This window comes from Drosophila takahashii, unplaced genomic scaffold, assembly GCF_030179915.1.
Source record: "Drosophila takahashii strain IR98-3 E-12201 unplaced genomic scaffold, DtakHiC1v2 scaffold_133, whole genome shotgun sequence".
NCBI lineage: Eukaryota > Metazoa > Arthropoda > Insecta > Diptera > Drosophilidae > Drosophila > Drosophila takahashii.
The window spans coordinates 18,166-35,503 of NW_027221651.1; the positions used below are offsets into that span (position 1 = coordinate 18,166).

General features: G+C 31.2%; 3 non-coding genes across 3 annotated transcripts; all 3 read left to right on the plus strand.

Moving 5' to 3' along the window:
- The first annotated feature begins 4,830 nt into the window (after nucleotides 1-4,830).
- On the plus strand, nucleotides 4,831-6,825 carry LOC138914142 (small subunit ribosomal RNA). Its single transcript, XR_011420014.1, has one exon. It is a non-coding gene; the product is annotated as a small subunit ribosomal RNA (ribosomal RNA).
- Nucleotides 6,826-7,448: 623 nt separating this feature from the next.
- Nucleotides 7,449-7,627, plus strand: LOC138914148 (5.8S ribosomal RNA). Its single transcript, XR_011420020.1, has one exon. It is a non-coding gene; the product is annotated as a 5.8S ribosomal RNA (ribosomal RNA).
- A 398-nt stretch (nucleotides 7,628-8,025) lies between these two features.
- LOC138914151 (large subunit ribosomal RNA) lies at nucleotides 8,026-11,982 on the plus strand. The gene has a single exon (XR_011420023.1). It is a non-coding gene; the product is annotated as a large subunit ribosomal RNA (ribosomal RNA).
- Nucleotides 11,983-17,338: the final 5,356 nt, after the last annotated feature.

A 17,338-nucleotide genomic window follows, 5' to 3' on the forward strand; every position in this document is an offset into this window, starting at 1 on the left:
TTGAGTTATATGGATATTAAAGAAATAATAAGTTCTAGTATGGATATGGAAAAAAATTAGTTATATGATATGCTAAATAATGAGTTATATGGATATGGAAAAATATAAGTTTAGTATGGATATGGGAAAATATGAGTTCTAGTATGGATATGGGAAAAATAATAAGTTCTAGTATGGATATGAAAAAATATTGAGTTTTATGGATATTGAAGAGATAATAAGTTCTAGTATGGATATGGAAAAAATTAATTATATTGTATAGTAAATAATAAGTTATATGGATATGGAAAAAATTAGGTTCTAGTATGGATATGAAAAAAATTAGTTCTATGGATATGGGAAAAATAAAAAGTTCTAGTATGGATATGGAAAAATATTAAGTTATATGGATATTTAAGAAATAATAAGTTCTAGTATGGATATGGAAAAAATGAGTTATATAGATATGGCAAAATATAATGTTCTAGTATGGATATGAAAAAATTAGTTATATGAATATGGGAAAATTAAGTTCTAGTATGGATATGGGAAAAAATAAGTTCTAGTATGGATATGAAAAAATATTGAGTTATATGGATATTAAAGAAATAATAAGTTCTAGTATGGATATGGAAAAAATTAGTTATATTGATATGCTAAATAATGAGTTATATGGATATGGGAAAAATACTAAGTTGTAGTATGGATATGGGAAAATACTAAGTTCTAGTATGGATATGGGAAAAATAATCAGTTCTAGTATGGATATGAAAAAATATTGAGTTTTATGGATATTGAAGAGATAATAAGCTCTAGTATGGATATGGAAAAAATTAATTATATTGTAATAGTAAATAATAAGTTATATGGATATAGGAAGAAAATTAGGTTCTAGTATGGATATGAAAAAAATTAGTTCTATGGATATGGGAAAAAATAAAAAGTTCTGGTATGGATATGGAAAAATATTAAGTTATATGGATATTAAGAAATAATAAGTTCTAGTATGGATATGGAATAAAATGAGTTATAGAGATATGGCAAAAATATAATGTTCTAGTATGGATATGAAAAAATTAGTTATATGAATATGGGAAAATTTATAAGTTCTAGTATGGATATGGGAAAAAGAATAAGTTCTAGTATGGATATGAAAAAATATTGAGTTATATGAATATTAAAGAAATAATAAGTTCTAGTATGAATATTGAAAAATATTATTTATATTGATATGGTAAATAATGATTTATATGGATATGGGATAAATACTAAATTCTAGTGTGGATATGGAAAAAACGAGTTATATGGATATGGGAAAAATAATAAGTTCAAATATGGATATGGAAAAAAATTAGTTTAATAGTTATAGGTATGGAAAAAAAATAATTATATAGATATAGAACAAAAAATAAGTTATATGGATATGGTGGCATCAGTACGAAATATGCCCAATTTACATACACCGGAGCCGCAGTACGATAAATACCCAATATTTAGACGTCGTGGCCAAAAACATATATAGGGAGGCAGTGCTCGCCGACCGGCCGTATTGTTCAAAATTTATGTTTATCATATTATTTTGGCAATGCTATATATAAATGATATCTTATACATATAATTCAATTATAGCGATATGGAAATACCATATTATATGTATAAAGAAAAAAAATGTATAATAAAATATACATTGACATACAAATATGGCTAGTTGTATGGATATGCCGTATTCATTATATGGATACGGCATATAGATTATATAAATATGACCAAAAAATATTTTATATTGATATGGCAAATAAAGAAATTACTTGAATATGGAAATAAAAGAAGTTATATTGATATGGAAGAAAATAATGAGTCATATAGATATGTTGGCATCAGTACGAAATATGCCCAATTTACATACACCGGGGCCGCAGTACGAAAAATACCCAATATTTAGACGTCGTGGCCAAAAACATATATAGGGAGGCAGTGCTCGCCGACCGGCCGTATTGTTCAAAATTTATGTTTATCATATTATTTTGGCAATGCTATATATAAATGATATCTTATACATATAATTCAATTATAGCGATATGGAAATACCATATTATATGTATAAAGAAAAAAAATGTATAATAAAATATACATTGACATACAAATATGGCTAGTTGTATGGATATGCCGTATTCATTATATGGATACGGCATATAGATTATATAAATATGACCAAAAAATATTTTATATTGATATGGCAAATAAAGAAATTACTTGAATATGGAAATAAAAGAAGTTATATTGATATGGAAGAAAATAATGAGTCATATAGATATGTTGGCATCAGTACGAAATATGCCCAATTTACATACACCGGGGCCGCAGTACGAAAAATACCCAATATTTAGACGTCGTGGCCAAAAACATATATAGGGAGGCAGTGCTCGCCGACCGGCCGTATTGTTCAAAATTTATGTTTATCATATTATTTTGGCAATGCTATATATAAATGATATCTTATACATATAATTCAATTATAGCGATATGGAAATACCATATTATATGTATAAAGAAAAAAAATGTATAATAAAATATACATTGACATACAAATATGGCTAGTTGTATGGATATGCCGTATTCATTATATGGATACGGCATATAGATTATATAAATATGACCAAAAAATATTTTATATTGATATGGCAAATAAAGAAATTACTTGAATATGGAAATAAAAGAAGTTATATTGATATGGAAGAAAATAATGAGTCATATAGATATGTTGGCATCAGTACGAAATATGCCCAATTTACATACACCGGGGCCGCAGTACGAAAAATACCCAATATTTAGACGTCGTGGCCAAAAACATATATAGGGAGGCAGTGCTCGCCGACCGGCCGTATTGTTCAAAATTTATGTTTATCATATTATTTTGGCAATGCTATATATAAATGATATCTTATACATATAATTCAATTATAGCGATATGGAAATACCATATTATATGTATAAAGAAAAAAAATGTATAATAAAATATACATTGACATACAAATATGGCTAGTTGTATGGATATGCCGTATTCATTATATGGATACGGCATATAGATTATATAAATATGACCAAAAAATATTTTATATTGATATGGCAAATAAAGAAATTACTTGAATATGGAAATAAAAGAAGTTATATTGATATGGAAGAAAATAATGAGTCATATAGATATGTTGGCATCAGTACGAAATATGCCCAATTTACATACACCGGGGCCGCAGTACGAAAAATACCCAATATTTAGACGTCGTGGCCAAAAACATATATAGGGAGGCAGTGCTCGCCGACCGGCCGTATTGTTCAAAATTTATGTTTATCATATTATTTTGGCAATGCTATATATAAATGATATCTTATACATATAATTCAATTATAGCGATATGGAAATACCATATTATATGTATAAAGAAAAAAAATGTATAATAAAATATACATTGACATACAAATATGGCTAGTTGTATGGATATGCCGTATTCATTATATGGATACGGCATATAGATTATATGGATATGACCAAAAAATAATTCATAAAGAAATTATATGAATATGGCAGAAATAATTGGTTATATTAATATGATCAAATAATACTTTATATAAAAAAGTGAATATCTTTGGTTGGGTGGCAAAGAGAATTAAATATGCCCGATATATAGACGTCGTGGCCAAAAACTACTATAGGGTGAAGTGCTTGTCTGTTGGTCTATATATATACATATAATATTTTATGCGTACACATTATTATTATAGATAGTTAATATCTATCGTATGGGTGGCAAACGGAATTAAATAATTTCGATATTTAGACGTCGTGGCCAAAAACTACTATAGGATGGTCAGTGGTTGTCCACCAATTAATTATTGAACAAACCATATGAATATCATATGCTGTTGTCAATATAATGTATATCAATAATAATAAAAAATAAGGATGGTACAGTAAGTAGTCCATCTACTATTGAACAAAATATATTATAATATATACTTTTGTTATCAATAGAACAACATATATTAAAATCAAAATATTATCCGTATAAATTTGTTTCTTAAATGAAATTAAGACTTGGCTACGCGGTTAATATTATAAACCCATGATAATAAGGTGAAACAGAGGTCAAGTTTCTATTATATATAGAATAACAAATTGTTTCCGACTTTTATCGTTAATCTTTGGTGGCAGGTATATATGATAATTTATATTAAATTATTATATCCCCTGTCGTTTGGGCACAGAGTATCGCTTGCCGGTACAATGTGTTTACAAAAAGCATTATAATAAAATATAATTGCAATATTAGTGATCAAAATAATTTCATATGCGCTCGGTTTTATATCATATATTACCAGAGAGTTATATGGAAAAGATAAATTTTAAATTTATCATCAAAATGCAAATGATTTAACTCAATATTTATATTGGTTAAACAAAAATTGTACATGTGTGGATACAATAATTATGTATGTTGAACAAAAATGATATTTTAGAATGAAATATGTATATATAATATAATAACAACTTATAGAAAGAACAATATATATTGAAAATTGTGTTATAAAAAAGTTGTACTTTTTCTTTAACATCAATTATAAACTTGTTATATTAGTGGCGAAACAAGTAAAAATTAAAGAACGTATACGAATGCCATATAAAAATGGCCGTATTCGAATTAAAATAGAATTATTTCACAAAGCAAAAAAAAAATATTGAATTAAAATCAATATTTAAGAAAAACCGAACATATAAAATGGAAATAAAATCTATTATATTTATATTACTAATTTCTATTCAAAAAATATGAATGAAATATGAACGAAAACATTATTCTGGTTGATCCTGCCAGTAGTTATATGCTTGTCTCAAAGATTAAGCCATGCATGTCTAAGTACACACGAATTAAAAGTGAAACCGCAAAAGGCTCATTATATCAGTTATGGTTCCTTAGATCGTTAACAGTTACTTGGATAACTGTGGTAATTCTAGAGCTAATACATGCAATTAAAACATGAACCTTATGGGACATGTGCTTTTATTAGGCTAAAACCAAGCGATCGCAAGATCGTTATATTGGTTGAACTCTAGATAACATGCAGATCGTATGGTCTTGTACCGACGACAGATCTTTCAAATGTCTGCCCTATCAACTTTTGATGGTAGTATCTAGGACTACCATGGTTGCAACGGGTAACGGGGAATCAGGGTTCGATTCCGGAGAGGGAGCCTGAGAAACGGCTACCACATCTAAGGAAGGCAGCAGGCGCGTAAATTACCCACTCCCAGCTCGGGGAGGTAGTGACGAAAAATAACAATACAGGACTCATATCCGAGGCCCTGTAATTGGAATGAGTACACTTTAAATCCTTTAACAAGGACCAATTGGAGGGCAAGTCTGGTGCCAGCAGCCGCGGTAATTCCAGCTCCAATAGCGTATATTAAAGTTGTTGCGGTTAAAACGTTCGTAGTTGAACTTGTGCTTCATACGGGTAGTACAACTTACAATTGTGGTTAGTACTATACCTTTATGTATGTAAGCGTATTACCGGTGGAGTTCTTATATGTGTTTAAATACTTGTATTTTTTCATATGTTCCTCCTATTTAAAAACCTGCATTAGTGCTCTTAAACGAGTGTTATTGTGGGCCGGTACAATTACTTTGAACAAATTAGAGTGCTTAAAGCAGGCTTCAAATGCCTGAATATTCTGTGCATGGGATAATGAAATAAGACCTCTGTTCTGCTTTCATTGGTTTTCAGATCAAGAGGTAATGATTAATAGAAGCAGTTTGGGGGCATTAGTATTACGACGCGAGAGGTGAAATTCTTGGACCGTCGTAAGACTAACTTAAGCGAAAGCATTTGCCAAAGATGTTTTCATTAATCAAGAACGAAAGTTAGAGGTTCGAAGGCGATCAGATACCGCCCTAGTTCTAACCATAAACGATGCCAGCTAGCAATTGGGTGTAGCTACTTTTATGGCTCTCTCAGTCGCTTCCCGGGAAACCAAAGCTTTTGGGCTCCGGGGGAAGTATGGTTGCAAAGCTGAAACTTAAAGGAATTGACGGAAGGGCACCACCAGGAGTGGAGCCTGCGGCTTAATTTGACTCAACACGGGAAAACTTACCAGGTCCGAACATAAGTGTGTAAGACAGATTGATAGCTCTTTCTCGAATCTATGGGTGGTGGTGCATGGCCGTTCTTAGTTCGTGGAGTGATTTGTCTGGTTAATTCCGATAACGAACGAGACTCAAATATATTAAATAGATATCTTCAGGATTATGGTGTTGAAGCTTATATAGCCTTCATTCATGGTGGCAGTAAAATGTTTATTGTGTTTGAATGTGTTTATATAAGTGGAGCCGTACCTGTTGGTTTGTCCCATTATAAGGACACTAGCTTCTTAAATGGACAAATTGCGTCTAGCAATAATGAGATTGAGCAATAACAGGTCTGTGATGCCCTTAGATGTCCTGGGCTGCACGCGCGCTACAATGAAAGTATCAACGTGTATTTCCTAGACCGAGAGGTCCGGGTAAACCGCTGAACCACTTTCATGCTTGGGATTGTGAACTGAAACTGTTCACATGAACTTGGAATTCCCAGTAAGTGTGAGTCATTAACTCGCATTGATTACGTCCCTGCCCTTTGTACACACCGCCCGTCGCTACTACCGATTGAATTATTTAGTGAGGTCTCCGGACGTGATCACTGTGACGCCTTGTGTGTTACGGTTGTTTCGCAAAAGTTGACCGAACTTGATTATTTAGAGGAAGTAAAAGTCGTAACAAGGTTTCCGTAGGTGAACCTGCGGAAGGATCATTATTGTATAATATCCTTACCGTTAATAAAAAAATTTGTTAATACAAATTTAATACAAATTACCAATATATATATATATATACATAATAATTATAATAATAATTATACCAAAAATATGATCTTAAAAGTAAAAGATCAAATAAATTTCGAACAAGCAAATCGAAATATTGTAATAATATAATATTATTACAAATAAATTAAATAGAAACAAACATAAAATTCGAACAAGCAAATCGAATTATTAATATAATAAAATATATTTTATATATTTATTATAAACTTTTGTGTGTATATGGACCATAATATACACGCGTTGCGAGATGTATTGGCCAACTAATTTGATGATGATCATACATTGGATAATGCAACAACCTAAAATATACAATGTTGTACCTGGTTTCAGGTTAATGTTTTATATAAAATTATCAATATATATTAACAAACAAATGCCATTACAAATAATACTTTGATATATATTGTTTATATAAAACTAAGACATTTCGCAGCATTTATTTTAGGTATATAAATACATTTATTGAAGGAATTGATATATGCCAGTAAAATGGTGTATTTTTAATTTCTTTCAATAAAAACATATTTGACCAAATTTAAAACCAATATTATAAAACTCTAAGCGGTGGATCACTCGGCTCATGGGTCGATGAAGAACGCAGCAAACTGTGCGTCATCGTGTGAACTGCAGGACACATGAACATCGACATTTTGAACGCATATCGCAGTCCATGCTGTTATGTACTTTAATTAATTTTATAGTGCTGCTTGGACTACATATGGTTGAGGGTTGTAAGACTATGCTAATTAAGTTGTTTATACAAATTTTATAATAAAATTTTATAAGCATATGGTATATTATTGGATAAAAATAATTTAATTATTTTATTCATAATATTAACAAATATATGAAAAACATTATCTCACAATAGTAATTAAACTTTGAGAAAAACGAAGAGGAATATTTTCTTTTTCAATCAAATAATACTGAGAAATGTCTAGCATAAAATATTATCTAGAATTGTCTCTTATTAATGATTTGAAATATGAAAAACGTTGACAATATTATTATTCTTCGTTAATTCGTTACAAATAAATGCCATTAATATATATATACGTCAGCTTTAAACGAATTTAATAAAATGTTTTATCATTATATATAAAGAATTAATTGCAAATAAAAGTTATATACAACCTCAACTCATATGGGACTACCCCCTGAATTTAAGCATATTAATTAGGGGAGGAAAAGAAACTAACAAGGATTTTCTTAGTAGCGGCGAGCGAAAAGAAATCAGTTCAGCACTAAGTCACTTTGTCTATATGGCAAATGTGAGATGCAGTGTATGGAGCGTCAATATTCTAGTATGAGAAATTAACGATTTAAGTCCTTCTTAAATGAGGCCATTTACCCATAGAGGGTGCCAGGCCCGTATAACGTTAATGATTACTAGATGATGTTTCCAAAGAGTCGTGTTGCTTGATAGTGCAGCACTAAGTGGGTGGTAAACTCCATCTAAAACTAAATATAACCATGAGACCGATAGTAAACAAGTACCGTGAGGGAAAGTTGAAAAGAACTCTGAATAGAGAGTTAAACAGTACGTGAAACTGCTTAGAGGTTAAGCCCGATGAACCTGAATATCCGTTATGGAAAATTCATCATTAAAATTGTAATATTTAAACAATATTATGATAATAGTGTGCATTTTTTCCATATAAGGACATTGTAATCTATTAGCATACCAAATTTATCATAAAATATAACTTATAGTTTATTCAAATTAAATTGCTTGCATTTTAACACAGAATAAATGTTATTAATTTGATAAAGTGCTGATAGATTTATATGAATACAGTGCGTTAATTTTTCGGAATTATATAATGGCATGATTATCATTGATTTTTGTGTTTATTATATGCACTTGTAGGATTAACAATGCGAAAGATTCAGGATACCTTCGGGACCCGTCTTGAAACACGGACCAAGGAGTCTAACATATGTGCAAGTTATTGGGATATAAACCTAATAGCGTAATTAACTTGACTAATAATGGGATTAGTTTTTTAACTATTTATAGCTAATTAACACAATCCCGGGGCGTTCTATATAGTTATGTATAATGATATTTATATTATTTATGCCTCTAACTGGAACGTACCTTGAGCATATATGCTGTGACCCGAAAGATGGTGAACTATACTTGATCAGGTTGAAGTCAGGGGAAACCCTGATGGAAGACCGAAACAGTTCTGACGTGCAAATCGATTGTCAGAATTGAGTATAGGGGCGAAAGACCAATCGAACCATCTAGTAGCTGGTTCCTTCCGAAGTTTCCCTCAGGATAGCTGGTGCATTTTAATATTATATAAAATAATCTTATCTGGTAAAGCGAATGATTAGAGGCCTTAGGGTCGAAACGATCTTAACCTATTCTCAAACTTTAAATGGGTAAGAACCTTAACTTTCTTGATATGAAGTTTAAGGTTATGATATAATGTGCCCAGTGGGCCACTTTTGGTAAGCAGAACTGGCGCTGTGGGATGAACCAAACGTAATGTTACGGTGCCCAAATTAACAACTCATGCAGATACCATGAAAGGCGTTGGTTGCTTAAAACAGCAGGACGGTGATCATGGAAGTCGAAATCCGCTAAGGAGTGTGTAACAACTCACCTGCCGAAGCAACTAGCCCTTAAAATGGATGGCGCTTAAGTTGTATACCTATACATTACCGCTAAAGTAGATGATTTATATTACTTGTGATATAAATTTTGAAACTTTAGTGAGTAGGAAGGTACAATGGTATGCGTAGAAGTGTTTGGCGTAAGCCTGCATGGAGCTGCCATTGGTACAGATCTTGGTGGTAGTAGCAAATAATCGAATGAGACCTTGGAGGACTGAAGTGGAGAAGGGTTTCGTGTGAACAGTGGTTGATCACGAGTTAGTCGGTCCTAAGTTCAAGGCGAAAGCCGAAAATTTTCAAGTAAAACCAAAAACGCAATATATACAAATCAAGCTAATATAATATACTTGAATAATTTTGAACGAAAGGGAATACGGTTCCAATTCCGTAACCTGTTGAGTATCCGTTTGTTATTAAATATGGGCCTCGTGCTCATCCTGGCAACAGGAACGACCATAAAGAAGCCGTCGAGAGATATCGGAAGAGTTTTCTTTTCTGTTTTATAGCCGTACTACCATGGAAGTCTTTCGCAGAGAGATATGGTAGATGGGCTAGAAGAGCATGACATATACTGTTGTGTCGATATTTTCTCCTCGGACCTTGAAAATTTATGGTGGGGACACGCAAACTTCTCAACAGGCCGTACCAATATCCGCAGCTGGTCTCCAAGGTGAAGAGTCTCTAGTCGATAGAATAATGTAGGTAAGGGAAGTCGGCAAATTAGATCCGTAACTTCGGGATAAGGATTGGCTCTGAAGATTGAGATAGTCGGGCTTGATTGGGAAACAATAACATGGTTTATGTGCTCGTTCTGGGTAAATAGAGTTTCTAGCATTTATGTTAGTTACTTGTTCCCCGGATAGTTAGTTACGTAGCCAATTGTGGAACTTTCTTGCTAAAATTTTTAAGAATACTAATTGGGTCAAACCAATTAGTTCTTATTAATTATAACGATTATCAATTAACAATCAATTCAGAACTGGCACGGACTTGGGGAATCCGACTGTCTAATTAAAACAAAGCATTGTGATGGCCCTAGCGGGTGTTGACACAATGTGATTTCTGCCCAGTGCTCTGAATGTCAAAGTGAAGAAATTCAAGTAAGCGCGGGTCAACGGCGGGAGTAACTATGACTCTCTTAAGGTAGCCAAATGCCTCGTCATCTAATTAGTGACGCGCATGAATGGATTAACGAGATTCCTACTGTCCCTATCTACTATCTAGCGAAACCACAGCCAAGGGAACGGGCTTGGAATAATTAGCGGGGAAAGAAGACCCTTTTGAGCTTGACTCTAATCTGGCAGTGTAAGGAGACATAAGAGGTGTAGAATAAGTGGGAGATATTAGACTTCGGTTTGGTATCGTCAATGAAATACCACTACTCTTATTGTTTCCTTACTTACTTGATTAAATGGAACGTGTATCATTTCCTAGCCATTATACGGATATATTTATTATATCTTATGGTATTGGGTTTTGATGCAAGCTTCTTGATCAAAGTATCACGAGTTTGTTATATAATCGCAAACAAATTCTTTAATAAAACGGTGCATTTATGTATTTTTGATTTGAAAATTTGGTATAACTCCAATTACTCAGGTATGATCCAATTCAAGGACATTGCCAGGTAGGGAGTTTGACTGGGGCGGTACATCTCTCAAATAATAACGGAGGTGTCCCAAGGCCAGCTCAGTGCGGACAGAAACCACACATAGAGCAAAAGGGCAAATGCTGACTTGATCTCGGTGTTCAGTACACACAGGGACAGCAAAAGCTCGGCCTATCGATCCTTTTGGTTTAAAGAGTTTTTAACAAGAGGTGTCAGAAAAGTTACCATAGGGATAACTGGCTTGTGGCGGCCAAGCGTTCATAGCGACGTCGCTTTTTGATCCTTCGATGTCGGCTCTTCCTATCATTGTGAAGCAAAATTCACCAAGCGTTGGATTGTTCACCCATGCAAGGGAACGTGAGCTGGGTTTAGACCGTCGTGAGACAGGTTAGTTTTACCCTACTAATGACAAAACGTTGTTGCGACAGCATTCCTGCGTAGTACGAGAGGAACCGCAGGTACGGACCAATGGCACAATACTTGTTCGAGCGAACAGTGGTATGACGCTACGTCCGTTGGATTATGCCTGAACGCCTCTAAGGTCGTATCCGTGCTGGACTGCAATGATAAATAAGGGGCAATTTGCATTGTATGGCTTCTAAACCATTTAAAGTTTATAATTTACTTTATAAACGACAATGGATGTGATGCCAATGTAATTTGTAACATAGTAAATTGGGAGGATCTTCGATCACCTGATGCCGCGCTAGTTACATATAAAAGCATTATTTAATACAATGACAAAGCCTAGAATCAATTGTAAACGACTTTTGTAACAGGCAAGGTGTTGTAAGTGGTTGAGCAGCTGCCATACTGCGATCCACTGAAGCTTATCCTTTGCTTGATGATTCGATAATAAACATAAATTTAATTGTGTTTATTTTGTTTGGCTTTTTTAAGTCAGAATATATATATATATAAAATATATATATATAAAATAATAATTATATTTAAATAAATTTTATTTAAATATATTTAACAATGGTAGCCATATGTATCGTCATCCTATTAGTGACGCGTATAAAAATATTCTAAGTCCGAACATGCAAATAAGAGACATATGCAAGTATATGTACTTCTTAAGGTAGCCAACTGAATCGTCATCCTATTAGTGACGTGTATACAAATATTCTAAGTCCGAACATACAAGTAAGAGACATATGCAAGTATATGTACCTCTTAAGGTAGCCAACTGAATCGTCATCCTATTAGTGACGTGTATAAAAATATTCTAAGTCCGAACATACAAGTAAGAGACATATGCAAGTATATGTACCTCTTAAGGTAGCCAACTGAATCGTCATCCTATTAGTGACGTGTATAAAAATATTCTAAGTCCGAACATACAAGTAAGAGACATATGCAAGTATATGTACCTCTTAAGGTAGCCAACTGAATCGTCATCCTATTAGTGACGCGTATAAAAATATTCTAAGTCCGAACATGCAAATAAGAGACATATGCAAGTATATGTACCTCTTAAGGTAGCCAACTGAATCGTCATCCTATTAGTGACGTGTATAAAAATATTCTAAGTCCGAACATACAAGTAAGAGACATATGCAAGTATATGTACCTCTTAAGGTAGCCAACTGAATCGTCATCCTATTAGTGACGTGTATAAAAATATTCTAAGTCCGAACATACAAGTAAGAGACATATGCAAGTATATGTACCTCTTAAGGTAGCCAACTGAATCGTCATCCTATTAGTGACGTGTATAAAAATATTCCAAGTCCAAACATGAGTTATATGGATATGAAAATAATATTAAGTTCTAGTATGGATATGAAAAAAATGAGTTATATGGATATGGGAAAAATAACAAGTTCTAGTATGGATATGAAAAAAATGAGTTATGTGGATATGGGAAAAATAATAAGTTCTAGTATGGATATGAAAAAAAAATGAGTTATATGGATATGGAAAAGAATACAGAGTTCTAGTATGGATATGGAAAAATGAGTTATATGAATATGGGAAAAATGATAAGTTCTAGTATGGATATGAAAAAATATTGAGTTATATGTATATTAAAGAAATAATAAGTTCTAGTATGGATATGGAAAAAATAGTTATATTGATATGCAAATAATGAGTTATATGGAAAAATAAAGTTGTAGTATGGATATGGGAAAATATGAGTTCTAGTATGGATATGGGAAAATAATAGTTCTAGTATGGATATGAAAAAAATATTGAGTTTTATGGATATTAAGAGATAATAAGTTCTAGTATGGATATGGAAAAAATAATTATATTGTAATAGTAAATAATAGTTATGGATATGGAAAAATAGTTCTAGTATGGATATGAAAAAAATTAGTTCTATGGATATGGGAAAAATAAAAAGTTCTAGTATGGATATGAAAAAATATTAGTTATATGGATATTTAAGAAATAATAAGTTCTAGTATGGATATGGAATAAAATGAGTTAATATAAAAATATAATGTTCTAGTATGGATATGAAAAAAATTAGTTATATGAATATGGGAAAATTATAAGTTCTAGTATGGATATGGGAAAAATAATAAGTTCTAGTATGGATATAAAAAATATTGAGTTATATGGATATTAAAGAAATAATAAGTTCTAGTATGGATATGGAAAAAAATTAGTTATATTGATATGCTAAATAATGAGTTATATGCATATGGGAAAAATACTAAGTTGTAGTATGGATATGGGAAGAATACTGAGTTCTAGTATGGATATGGGAAAAATAATCAGTTCTAGTATGGATATGAAAAAATATTGAGTTTTATGGATATTGAAGAGATAATAAGCTCTAGTATGGATATGGAAAAAAATTAATTATATTGTAATAGTAAATAATAAGTTATATGGATATAGGAAGAAAATTAGGTTCTAGTATGGATATGAAAAAAATTAGTTCTATGGATATGGGAAAAATAAAAAGTTCTGGTATGGATATGGAAAAATATTAAGTTATATGGATATTAAGAAATAATAAGTTCTAGTATGGATATGGAATAAAATGAGTTATAGAGATATGGCAAAAATATAATGTTCTAGTATGGATATGAAAAAAATTAGTTATATGAATATGGGAAAATTTATAAGTTCTAGTATGGATATGGGAAAAAGAATAAGTTCTAGTATGGATATGAAAAAATATTGAGTTATATGAATATTAAAGAAATAATAAGTTCTAGTATGAATATGGAAAAATATTATTTATATTGATATGGTAAATAATGATTTATATGGATATGGGATAAATACTAAATTCTAGTGTGGATATGGAAAAAACGAGTTATATGGATATGGGAAAAATAATAAGTTCAAGTATGGATATGGAAAAAAATTAGTTTAATAGTTATAGGTATGGAAAAAAAAATTAATTATATAGATATAGAACAAAAAATAAGTTATATGGATATGGTGGCATCAGTACGAAATATGCCCAATTTACATACACCGGAGCCGCAGTACGATAAATACCCAATATTTAGACGTCGTGGCCAAAAACATATATAGGGAGGCAGTGCTCGCCGACCGGCCGTATTGTTCAAAATTTATGTTTATCATATTATTTTGGCAATGCTATATATAAATGATATCTTATACATATAATTCAATTATAGCGATATGGAAATACCATATTATATGTATAAAGAAAAAAAATGTATAATAAAATATACATTGACATACAAATATGGCTAGTTGTATGGATATGCCGTATTCATTATATGGATACGGCATATAGATTATATAAATATGACCAAAAAATATTTTATATTGATATGGCAAATAAAGAAATTACTTGAATATGGAAATAAAAGAAGTTATATTGATATGGAAGAAAATAATGAGTCATATAGATATGTTGGCATCAGTACGAAATATGCCCAATTTACATACACCGGGGCCGCAGTACGAAAAATACCCAATATTTAGACGTCGTGGCCAAAAACATATATAGGGAGGCAGTGCTCGCCGACCGGCCGTATTGTTCAAAATTTATGTTTATCATATTATTTTGGCAATGCTATATATAAATGATATCTTATACATATAATTCAATTATAGCGATATGGAAATACCATATTATATGTATAAAGAAAAAAAATGTATAATAAAATATACATTGACATACAAATATGGCTAGTTGTATGGATATGCCGTATTCATTATATGGATACGGCATATAGATTATATAAATATGACCAAAAAATATTTTATATTGATATGGCAAATAAAGAAATTACTTGAATATGGAAATAAAAGAAGTTATATTGATATGGAAGAAAATAATGAGTCATATAGATATGTTGGCATCAGTACGAAATATGCCCAATTTACATACACCGGGGCCGCAGTACGAAAAATACCCAATATTTAGACGTCGTGGCCAAAAACATATATAGGGAGGCAGTGCTCGCCGACCGGCCGTATTGTTCAAAATTTATGTTTATCATATTATTTTGGCAATGCTATATATAAATGATATCTTATACATATAATTCAATTATAGCGATATGGAAATACCATATTATATGTATAAAGAAAAAAAATGTATAATAAAATATACATTGACATACAAATATGGCTAGTTGTATGGATATGCCGTATTCATTATATGGATACGGCATATAGATTATATAAATATGACCAAAAAATATTTTATATTGATATGGCAAATAAAGAAATTACTTGAATATGGAAATAAAAGAAGTTATATTGATATGGAAGAAAATAATGAGTCATATAGATATGTTGGCATCAGTACGAAATATGCCCAATTTACATACACCGGGGCCGCAGTACGAAAAATACCCAATATTTAGACGTCGTGGCCAAAAACATATATAGGGAGGCAGTGCTCGCCGACCGGCCGTATTGTTCAAAATTTATGTTTATCATATTATTTTGGCAATGCTATATATAAATGATATCTTATACATATAATTCAATTATAGCGATATGGAAATACCATATTATATGAAAAAATAAAAAAAATCTATAATATTATATTCATTGACATACAAATATGGCTAGTTGTATGGATATGCCGTATTCATTATATGGATACGGCATATAGATTATATAAATATGACCAAAAAATATTTTATATTGATATGGCAAATACAGAAATTACTTGAATATGGAAATAAAAGAAGTTATATTGATATGGAAGAAAATAATGAGTCATATAGATATGTTGGCATCAGTACGAAATATGCCCAATTTACATACACCGGGGCCGCAGTACGAAAAATACCCAATATTTAGACGTCGTGGCCAAAAACATATATAGGGAGGCAGTGCTCGCCGACCGGCCGTATTGTTCAAAATTTATGTTTATCATATTATTTTGGCAATGCTATATATAAATGATATCTTATACATATAATTCAATTATAGCGATATGGAAATACCATATTATATGTATAAAGAAAAAAAATGTATAATAAAATATACATTGACATACAAATATGGCTAGTTGTATGGATATGCCGTATTCATTATATGGATACGGCATATAGATTATATGGATATGACCAAAAAATAATTCATAAAGAAATTATATGAATATGGCAGAAATAATTGGTTATATTAATATGATCAAATAATACTTTATATAAAAAAGTGAATATCTTTGGTTGGGTGGCAAAGAGAATTAAATATGCCCGATATATAGACGTCGTGGCCAAAAACTACTATAGGGTGAAGTGCTTGTCTGTTGGTCTATATATATACATATAATATTTTATGCGTACACATTATTATTATAGATAGTTAATATCTATCGTATGGGTGGCAAACGGAATTAAATAATTTCGATATTTAGACGTCGTGGCCAAAAACTACTATAGGATGGTCAGTGGTTGTCCACCAATTAATTATTGAACAAACCATATGAATATCATATGCTGTTGTCAATATAATGTATATCAATAATAATAAAAAATAAGGATGGTACAGTAAGTAGTCCATCTACTATTGAACAAAATATATTATAATATATACTTTTGTTATCAATAGAACAACATATATTAAAATCAAAATATTATCCGTATAAATTTGTTTCTTAAATGAAATTAAGACTTGGCTACGCGGTTAATATTATAAACCCATGATAATAAGGTGAAACAGAGGTCAAGTTTCTATTATATATAGAATAACAAATTGTTTCCGACTTTTATCGTTAATCTTTGGTGGCAGGTATATATGATAATTTA